We start from the raw sequence: 10,604 nt of genomic DNA on the forward strand, positions 1-10,604 counted from the left end.
GCTCAGGTGCAAATGATTAGAACATCGGTAGAGAGTATCTTGGAGCAATCTGTCTTATTTAAACCTCAGACATTTAGTTTGGTTTGCTCTTTGTTGTTGAAGTGTGCAGCATCACCATGCCTAGATCAAAAGAGCTCTCTGAGGCCTTCAGAAAGAAGGTTATAGATGCCTACGAGTCTGGGAAGGGATTTAAAAAGATCTCCAAACAATTTGAAATCAATCATTCGACTGTCCGGAAGATCATCTACAAGTGGAGAAGATTCCAAACAACTGCCAACTTGTTCAGGCCAGGCCGCCACAGCAAGTTCAGCCCGAGAGCAGACCGCAAGATGCTGAAAGAAGTCTCTAAGAACCCCAGAATGTCATCACGGGACCCACAGGTAGCTCTTGCCACTGTTGATGTCAAAGTGCACGAGTCGACCATTAGAAAGAGGCTGCACAAATTTGATCTACATGGGAGGTGTGCCAGGAGGAAACCTTTGCTGTCCGGAAAGAACATCAGGGCAAGACTAAAGTTTGCCAATGAACACCTAGGCAAAGACCAGCACTTCTGGAACAATGTGCTCTGCACAGATGAGTCAAAGGTAGAGCTATTTGGCCACAGTACCAGAAGACATGTTTGGCGAAAACCAAAGACAGCATTTGACCACAAGAACCTGATACCAACTGTAAAGCATGGTGGTGGAAATATTATGGTTTGGGGCAGCTTTGCTGCATCAGGGCCTGGGCAGCTCACCATCATAGAATCCACTATGAATTCTTCATTGTACCAGAGGGTGCTTGAGGATAATGTGAGGCCATCTGTCGGAAAGTTGACGCTCAACCGAAGGTGGACCTTGCAACATGACAATGACCCTAAACATACTAGTAAATCCACCAAGGAATGGCTGAAAAGAAAGAAATGGAGGGTTCTGGATTGGCCAAGTCAAAGACCGGATCTAAATCCCATCGAGATGTTGTGGGGGGATTTGAAACGAGCTGTGCATGCAAGAAACCCCTCAAACATCGCACATCTGAAAGAATTTTGCATGGAGGAGTGGGCAAAAATTTCTCCCAGTCGATGTCAGAGACTGGTAGACAGTTATAAGAAACGCCTACTTGAGGTTGTTTCTGCCAAAGGGGGCAATACCACCTCTTAGAGCAAAGGGTGTACTTACTTTTTCCACATGCGAAATTTGCATTTATGTTTATTTAAATTATACAATGGACTACAAAATGTAAATGTTTCATGATATTTGCTATATTATATCACCTTTATCTATCAATATTGTTGATATGAAGATCAAATAGCTGTATGTTGAAATATGTTGAAAAAGTCCAAACTTTACATGGGGTGTACTTACTTTTTCACATGACTGTATGTACACCATCGTGTATTGTCTTTGTGCCAAGCATGAACAAAATCGGTCCATATATCTCCAAGATATGGTTGCGGATGAACGGACGAGACCAAATCCATAAGCCCTTGTTTCGGACTAAGTCCAACGGGGACTAATAACTTAGAACAAAGTAGAAGGCCTACTCTGTGGTTCTCTTTGGAGAACACCTTTGCTCTGTGGCTCTCTTTGGAGAACACCTTTGCTCTGTGGCTCTCTTTGGAGAACACCTTTGTTCTGTGGTTCTCTTTGGAGAACACCTTTGTTCTGTGGCTCTCTTTGGAGAACACCTTTGTTCTGTGGCTCTCTTTGGAGAACACCTTTGCTCTGTGGCTCTCTTTAGAGAACACCTTTGTTCTGTGTCTCTCTTTGGAGAACACCTTTGCTCTGTGGCTCTCTTTTGAGAACACCTTTGCTCTATGGTTCTCTTTGGAGAACACCTTTGCTCTGTAGTTCACTTTGGAGAACACCTTTGCTCTGTGGTTCTCTTTGGAGAACACCTTTGCTCTGTAGTTCTCTTTGGAGAACACCTTTGCTCTGTGGTTCACTTTGGAGAACACCTTTGCTCTGTGGCTCTCTTTGGAGAACACCTTTGCTCTGTGGTTCGCCCAGGAGAGGTCGTGGCTGATGGTTAAACCTAATAGTTCAAGTGATTGAACCTCTTCCAGTGGCCGACCATGGAAATGGATAGGTGGATTTGTTTGAAGATCCTTCTTCTGAAGCCACCGGGTGAACTTGAGATTTATCGGGAGTGAAAGACGTTTCTTTGTCATTGCAGTATCTAATCTATTCCACTTCATTCGAGAGTGACTGCTGCCACGTGCCTGTCAGGTGGTTGCAGCATTCTATGACATAATGTGGAGTCATCTGCGAAGTCATCTCCAAGAAATTGCCCCAAGACCTTGATCCTTGATGCACTCCAGCCTTCACTAGAAGAGGAGAGTGTTTCATTGATAGCAACGCGTTGACTGCGTGAGTGGAAGAAGTCAGAAGGAACAGCAGGTTTTTAGATTATTCCTTCAGTCACTTTTAGGTCTCTTTAGTCATTTACTTGTAGTCAGCGAATCAGAAGCTACACACTTCTATTGTCAAACTATAATCACAGTGGCAGCTCCAGCCTGCACGAGGAGTGATGAAGCTGATCGTGTCCACCTTTGGGAATGAAGATATGCATAGCATGGGCGTTGTATACAATGATTCCCTTCATTACTATGCGTAACATGCCCACCCCCTTCATAATGGGGGTCTTCTTATTGAGCATAATGCTGATTTTGAATGGATATGGTCTTTGATAGTTGAACAAATCACATAATACTATCTTACCATACTCAATACGTTTCACCATAGTTTGATGCAAGATTATGGTTATTTGCTCTAGGCTGGTGCAGCTACTTCCCACCTTGCCTCCTTCGAGGTAATAGAGTTCATGATTCGATGTTATTGGCAAATCTGGGTGGGAGACCGAGTCACAACGTCCTCTACTCGCATACTACAGGCAGGATGGTGGACTCTGTTTAATATCCCCTCACTTCTAGCCATACTTATTTTTGTCCCTCCATCCTCTCCGAGTGCATCCTGGTCCAATGCGTTCTTCAAGAACCCCATACCTGTCATCTGGCTATCCTCCTCAATTCTAAGTCGGACATTCACCTCCATTCCTTCAATCGTCGATTCTTTAATCTGTTGAACCACTTTCCTTTGTCTCTTCTTCTCATATCCCCTCCATCCGGTCCTTCAAAAGTGCTACCCATCATAATCTCATGCTTTATCCCAAACCCAGTCCTTCTCTCTTCTCTTCTGCTTTCCTTTCGCCCACTAGTGCACAACGTCCTCACCTGCCTTCTCTCGTTTAATCCTCCGTCAGTCTGTGAATCTGCTTTACCTCTGTTGTTTAGTCAGTCCATGAGCTTGGACGTCTGTATGCTAAAGATATACAAATCTGTACCGGTCTATCATTGCCACCTCTATGTATTTGGGTGTAAATCTCAGTTGGGACCATGTTGCTTTTGGAAGTGACGGAGATGTAATTCATAATGAAAGTGCAGTTTACCTACATATTCGTAACATGAGAACAAGGTACTTTATGGATAGATAGTCGAACTAAATGATGGACAGATTCCCGGACTAAATTGCTCAGTGAAATACTGCAACGATGGATTTGATTTGTAGCAAACTATCATATTGTGAATTTTGGGGGTTTAAAATAGGCATGTGATTAAAATTACTGCCAAAAACTATCTCTGATATACTATAATCCAAATACGAGCAGGATTACCGGTAACAATAATAACTGTACGGATGAAGTTAGGTTTTATTGCAGAATCAAGGACAGTATATTTATACATACCAGTGAGATACCTGTGCTACGCACGGGTGGGAGGCCAGAAGCAAACAGGCAATAGAGATATGGCGAATGCTAAAGCATGAAACCAATAAATTCCACATTCCTGTAGCACCCTCAGTCGCACGTCAGACATGGACAGCAAGTTCGTGAAGGACTTCCACGAAAAACGTACCCGTTCGCAAACAAATGGGTACGTTCACTTATATAAATATTGATTGTAGGTCCGTGGCGAATCTGCATATGGCGATCCGCGAAGTTCACGTTCAGAAAGTAGAAACCAGCACGGCATGTCGTCATTTACTTGAACTCGATATCTCTTTTTTCATTCCAAACAACATACCTCCAATCACAAAATAATCACAAAATAAACTTTTAACAACATTGTTAATGTTTCCTTCATTGTAAAAACTACCAAGTCGACAGTTAAAAGGATTTAGAGCCGATAGGTGTTATGGCCTTGGCAAGATCTATGGAGACAGTGATCTGTTAGCGAATGAATGATCATTTTAAGGCCATTTTACCCCGCTAGAGTGGGGGTTAGCCTTGCGGGCCGCATGACAATCATGGTTCCCTGCTTGAGGCAATGTTTTATGGCTGGATGTCCTTCCTGACGCCAACCCTTAGTCACCTCTTAGAGTGAAATGAAAGCCTCTTAGATGAAAGCCCACAGAATCTTGTTTCTCACAGTCTGAGAGTCCTTTAGGTGATTTTTTGCAAACTCCAAGCAGGCTTTCATGTGTCTTTCACTGAGGAGAGGCTTCCGTCTGGCCACGCTGCCGTAAGGCCCAGATCGGTGGAGTGTTGCAGTGATGGTTGTCCTTCTGGAAGTTTCTCCCATCTCCATACAGGATCTCCATAGCTCAGCCAGAGTGACCATTGGGTTCTTGGCCACCTCTCTTACCAAGGCCCTTCTCCCCTGATTGCTCAGTTTGGCCGGGCGGCCAGCTCTAGGAAGAGTCATGGTTGTTCCAAACTTCTTTCATTTAAGAATTCTGGAGGCCACTGTGCTCTTGGGAACCTTCAATGCAGCAGATTTTTTTTGTAGGCTTCCCCAGATCTGTGCCTTGACACAATCCTGTCTCAGAGCTCTGCAGGCAGTTCCTTCGACCTCATGGCTTGGTTTTTGCTCTGATATGCATTGTCAGCTGTGAGACCTTATATAGACAGGTGTCTGCCTTTCCAAATCATGTCCAGTCAATTGAATTTACCACAGGTGGACTCCAATCAAGGTGTAGAAGCATCTCAAAGATGATCAAGCGAAATTGGAGGCACCTGAGCTAAATTTCAAGTGTCATAGCAAAGGGTCTGAATACTTATGTCAATGTGATATTTCAGTTTTTTCTTTTTAATAAATTTGCAAAACTTTCTAAATTCCTGTTTTCTCTTTGTCATTATCGGGTATTGAGTGTAGATTGATGAGGGAAAAAATGAATTTAAATGATTTCAGCATAAGGCTGCAACATAACAAAATGTGAAAAAAGTGAAGGGGTCTGAATACTTTCTGAATGCACTGTATGTACGAAAAATCATTTTCAGGTGTACAGTGTGTCCCAGAAAAATCAGTTTGTGGAAACATAACCACTCTAAATTGCCCACCTAAGATGGCCCAATGTTACTACAGTATATATAATAGTTTGAAGACGACACTGGACTGAGGATTATCAAACATGTGATGGAAAGTGAAATGAATTAGAGTAAAGTTCATGCAATGTTTATTAATTCAGGTTTGAACTGGGAGAATATTTGATTTCAGCGTTCCCATCTGAACACACGGCTCACGGTAGGGTTATCCGAGGTTCAAAAATCCCAAGTAGGATGTCAATTTGTCCATCGTCTGTCTATGTCAGGAAAAGTCATGGAAAGTACTCCGATGCTCTTCTCGAGTATTTGACCTGGACCTGGTTTATCTACAAGTTCCACCACAAACTTTCGACCACCTAGAGAAATGGGTGCGACATGTCGGTGTCTTCGGCCTAAAAAAAGGGTGAGATTTATACTTGGTTATCGGATTCCTCTTTTTTAACTTATCAACAGTCCTATCTCTCATTGATCTTCACCGTGAACTACTCCGCACACAAACTCTTCTTCAGTGAAATGCCCTGTCCCCTCTGGCCTGTCACTCGTTTTTTCCTTATACGGTACTCAACCTGTGCCCCCAACTCCTACCTGCTACCACTGCTTCAAAAGTTTACTTGTCTCAACTACTTAATTTAAATCGAATATCTCAAATACTCCAATCATGTCTCCAACTAATCTTCTCTTCTGTTTGTTTTTGTATACATGGCGGTGATGGGACCCTGTTTACTATTGGGTAAACAACCCTGTTTTGTCTCCCCTTTCCTCATGACGAAGACTTGCCAGCCCTGGAATCAATGCTGAACCATTTTGAATACAACTACAGTAAATCCTTTATACAAGTTTACTAAACTGAATGCAGTATTCTTTATGAGGCTTAACATACATAAAATGTTAGCACTATTTCCTCTTAATGTAAACCTAATGGTCCCCTGTTACATCCTAAAATTATATTTCGTTTATTGCTGCCTGGTACTGCTCTGACTGCTTAAGTGTTTTGTCTTCCATGAATTCGTCTTTCCCCTACACAGTCATCCCTATTTGTTTTTTTCTAGTGTCCCTCAGCTCTCTGACCCTCCCCAACTCCTCCAGGATGCATGCGTTCTTCCAGTAACCCTCTCCTGCTTAAACTCCCAAAATCCAGGCCAACTCCACACCTCAACTCTTCTGATACTCCCTTCTGTGGATCCACCTTACAGAGGCCGGGCTATCTCACTCGTCCGTCCTTGTCTTCATGTCGGCAGGGCACCACCATCTCCCATCATCGCCATCCTTCCTGACAGTCTTTATTACTCCTATTAAGCCTTCCCATTCCAACCCTTTTACATGCAAATTACTCCCTCTCCTCTCTTTTCCTGTTTGGTCATTCTCTTGCTTATTATGTCCCAGAGTCCTCCCGCTGTCCTACCCTCTGTCACCATACCCTGTGACCTTCCTCTTCCGTTGGCCTCGTTTTTGGAGAAAAAATAACATATTCTGTCATCTGGTGGATCCCCATTTTAATGTCTCATCTGATGAATGGTGTTCCCATTGATGCAACCTCAAAGGCAAGTATGGGACCTCTGACTAATCCTGCCAGGCCATCCTAGATATACCTCTACTCTGAACTTAGGGAATCAACCCCACCGCATTGAGGGCAACCCAGCTGCTCACGTTACATCTTACATTAAATTATATCTGTCGTTTCAACACCCATTACCCTGCAATATCCAGACGATCCTGCGGCTATCTACACAAAGAGCAATAGACTCATAGCATACCCTTGATGTGCGATCATGGTGATGGTGGTGGCCCGCTAAATAGAGTGATCCCAGATGATCACTGTATTGAGCATTTTCGATTCAGGCACATGCACACTATTGGGCCTATACGGTACACAGGTCTTGAGTGCGACCTGTGTATTTGAGTATTTGTCTGCAACAGGTCTGCAACAAGTTAACAAGCACTTAACTTGAAACTATAACACTGGTCAACAGCCAAATTGGTTCTGACTTATTTTCAACTGTTTCTAACTAATTTGGTGCCCACGAATCCGAATCTGACCTTAAAATTTCGCTATCACGTAACCTTGACGTAGTACATCATAAGTGTGGAAAAAATCTTGAGTTTAGAGCATGCAAATTTCTTGATTGTCTCAATAAGTCTATTTATTGTCACAAAAAATAATATGAACTTAAAGTTTTTATTTACATCACATAAAAAAATGTAAATCTCCAAAAATAAAATGAACTTTATAAAATATCACAAAAAATAATATGAACTTTAAGTTTTTATTTACATCACATAAAAAAATGTAAATCTCCGAAAATAATGTGAACTTTATAAAATATCACAAAAAATAATATGAACTTTAAGTTTCTATTTACATCACATAAAAAAATGTAAATCTCCAAAAATAATGTGAACTTTATAAAATATCACAAAAAATAATATGAACTTAAAGTTTTTATTTACATCACATAAAAAAATGTAAATCTCCGAAAATAATGTGAACTTTATAAAATATCACAAAAAATAATATGAACTTTAAGTTTCTATTTACATCACATAAAAAAATGTAAATCTCCAAAAATAATGTGAACTTTATAAAATATCACCAAAAATAATATGAACTTTAAGTTTTTATTTACATCACATAAAAAAATGTAAATCTCCAAAAATAATATGAACTTTATAAAATATCACAAAAAATAATATGAACTTTAAGTTTTTATTTACATCACATTAAAAGTGCTTCTGAACTTTACTTTTGCGTTTGTAGGAGCAATCACTTTCACGCGGTAAAGTCCAACAGTAGTCGCCCATCATGTTTGGATTGAATCGACCTTGATATCGAGTCTCCATGATGGCAATTTCCTGGTGAAACCTTTCTCCATGTTCATCACTGACATCGCCAAGATTTTGTGGAAAGAAGTCCAGATGAGAATGGAAGAAATGTATCTTGAGTGACATTCGAGCACCGAGCACCTGGTGACTCTTCAACATCTTGTCCACAAGCTCTTCATAATTTGGTGCTCGAAAATTTCCAAGGTAATTGTTAGCAAGAGCCACAAAGATATCCCAAGCAACGCTTTCCAGCTCAGATAGTCTCGTTACAAAGTCCTGATTAGTGAGTACAAGACGAATTTCGGCTGTGGCTGATATTCATATGGTATACTGGTTCTCGAAAACTGGATGTGCTAGTGAAAATTGGATATCATAATCGAAATCTACAGGTTCATGTTGGTTAGAATCACCTCAAAATATACGAGAACCATAAAACTTTTAAAATTTTGTTGACCAGTGTAATTTGCCTTTGAGAATCCATGACAGACTCAGACCTGAAAGCATCTCTTTGTGACTTGCACTTGTATTCATCCAGCTTGTCAGCATTTGACTATACCTCCGCAGCCTTAACGTGTCTGCGCCGTCCGACTCAGTTGGTTCAACCAGTGGCAGACCTTCGAATGATTCGTATCCGTGCCAGGTGTGTCGGAAACCTACACAGGACTGCGCTTTGGAGCATCTGCGTGGAAACTGCAGCCCGAGTCGCACTCTTGCTGCCACTTTGGTGGGCACCTCTCTATAATAGAAGTCTTGATTTATTCCGTGCTAGGTGTGTCGGAAACCTACACAGGACTGCGCTTTGGAGCATCTGCGTGGAAACTGCAGCCCGAGTCGCACTCTTGCTGCCACTTTGGTGGGCACCTCTCCATAATAGAAGTCCTGATTTATTCCATGCTCGGTGTCGGAAACCTACATAGGACTGCGCTTTGGAGCATCTGCGTGGAAACTGCAGTCCGAGTCGCACTCTTGCTGCCACTTTGGTGGGCACCTCTCCATAATAGAAGTCCTGATTTATTCCGTGCTAGGTGTGTCGGAAACCTACATAGGACTGCGCTTTGGAGCATCTGCGTGGAAACTGCAGTCCGAGTCACACTCTTGCTGCCACTTTGGTGGGCACCTCTCCATAATAGAAGTCCTGATTTATTCCGTGCTAGGTGTGTCGGAAACCTACATAGGACTGCGCTTTGGAGCATCTGCGTGGAAACTGCAGCCCGAGTCGCACTCTTGCTGCCACTTTGGTGGGCACCTCTCCATAATAGAAGTCCTGATTTATTCCATGCTCGGTGTCGGAAACCTACATAGGACTGCGCTTTGGAGCATCTGCGTGGAAACTGCAGTCCGAGTCGCACTGTTGCTGCCGACCTTTGGTGGACGCCTCTCTATAATAGAAGTCCTGATTTATTTATTTGGGCTACGTTCCTGCAAATGAATGCTTGCCAAAAAGGTTATATTACACGAGAATTCAAAACCTGCCTCATTTCAAATTTTAAATTGCTCTATAGTACAAGCCCCTGCCCAGGGTAAAAGTACGTCTCCTGGAAAGCTCGGTCCTTGATAAAGGCGATTGCATTATTAACCTGACTTTAAACAGCGACCATCAAGAGTTTGCTCAAGGGACTTCCGTTAGTGGTTGTGCGGACTGCTGTTTGGGGTCACTGTCATGTCAGGCTTGCAAAAACCAGCACTGTGGATGAAATTGCCAATTGCCTGCCGGGCTCCTTCCCAAAGGGTGAGCATCGGTCATTGGGAGTGGGGGTTGCAGGGGATTGAGGTGCACTGTTTTATTCACCTTCGATGCTTGTCCTGGCCTGTGTTCTTTATATGCATTCGCAAAAAAATGTTCCGCTCTGAATTCCAGGAGCACTTCAGTTCGCCAGGAATTTCCTGCGCCAGGGGCCACGGCGGTGTCTTCGGCCTAAATATTTAACGTTTCAGCCAAGTCCGGCAAAAGCAACCCACCGGAGCAGGTAACCTTCTAGATGTTAGGCGCAGGAACACTTGAGCGAACGGCATTTTCCGGCCTAAAAATGTTGGTGTTTTCACAATAACACGTAGTGGGTCGTTGCTCTTGGAATGGATTATTTGAAAAAATTTGTATCATTTGTGCAAAAAGCCGATTTCCCTGAATTGGCGAGGTCTCACACAATGCTGCTACTTACGTAGCTGTTGTATACAAATGTGTTTTATTACCTCCGCCACAAAAGGTGGATGGAGGTTATGTTTTCATCTCTGTCTGTTACTTGCCGGAATATGTTGGTTGGTTGGTTTGTCTGTCTGTTTGTGCGCAGTACTACGTCTACGTCGTTGCACATAGCATCGCCAAACTTTACACACATTTGCCTTGCCCTAGAATAGACTGTGCCCAATTTTTAACTCTCGAGGCCCAAGGTCAAGCTCAAGGTCACCCAAAACGGGAAATCAGGGGGGGGTCGAGTTTTCATTTAAAATATATTTCAAACCACTATAACTCTAAAAGTACAAGA

Source organism: Myxine glutinosa, chromosome 10 (genome assembly GCF_964187855.1).
Source record: "Myxine glutinosa chromosome 10, kmMyxGlut1.1, whole genome shotgun sequence".
NCBI lineage: Eukaryota > Metazoa > Chordata > Myxini > Myxiniformes > Myxinidae > Myxine > Myxine glutinosa.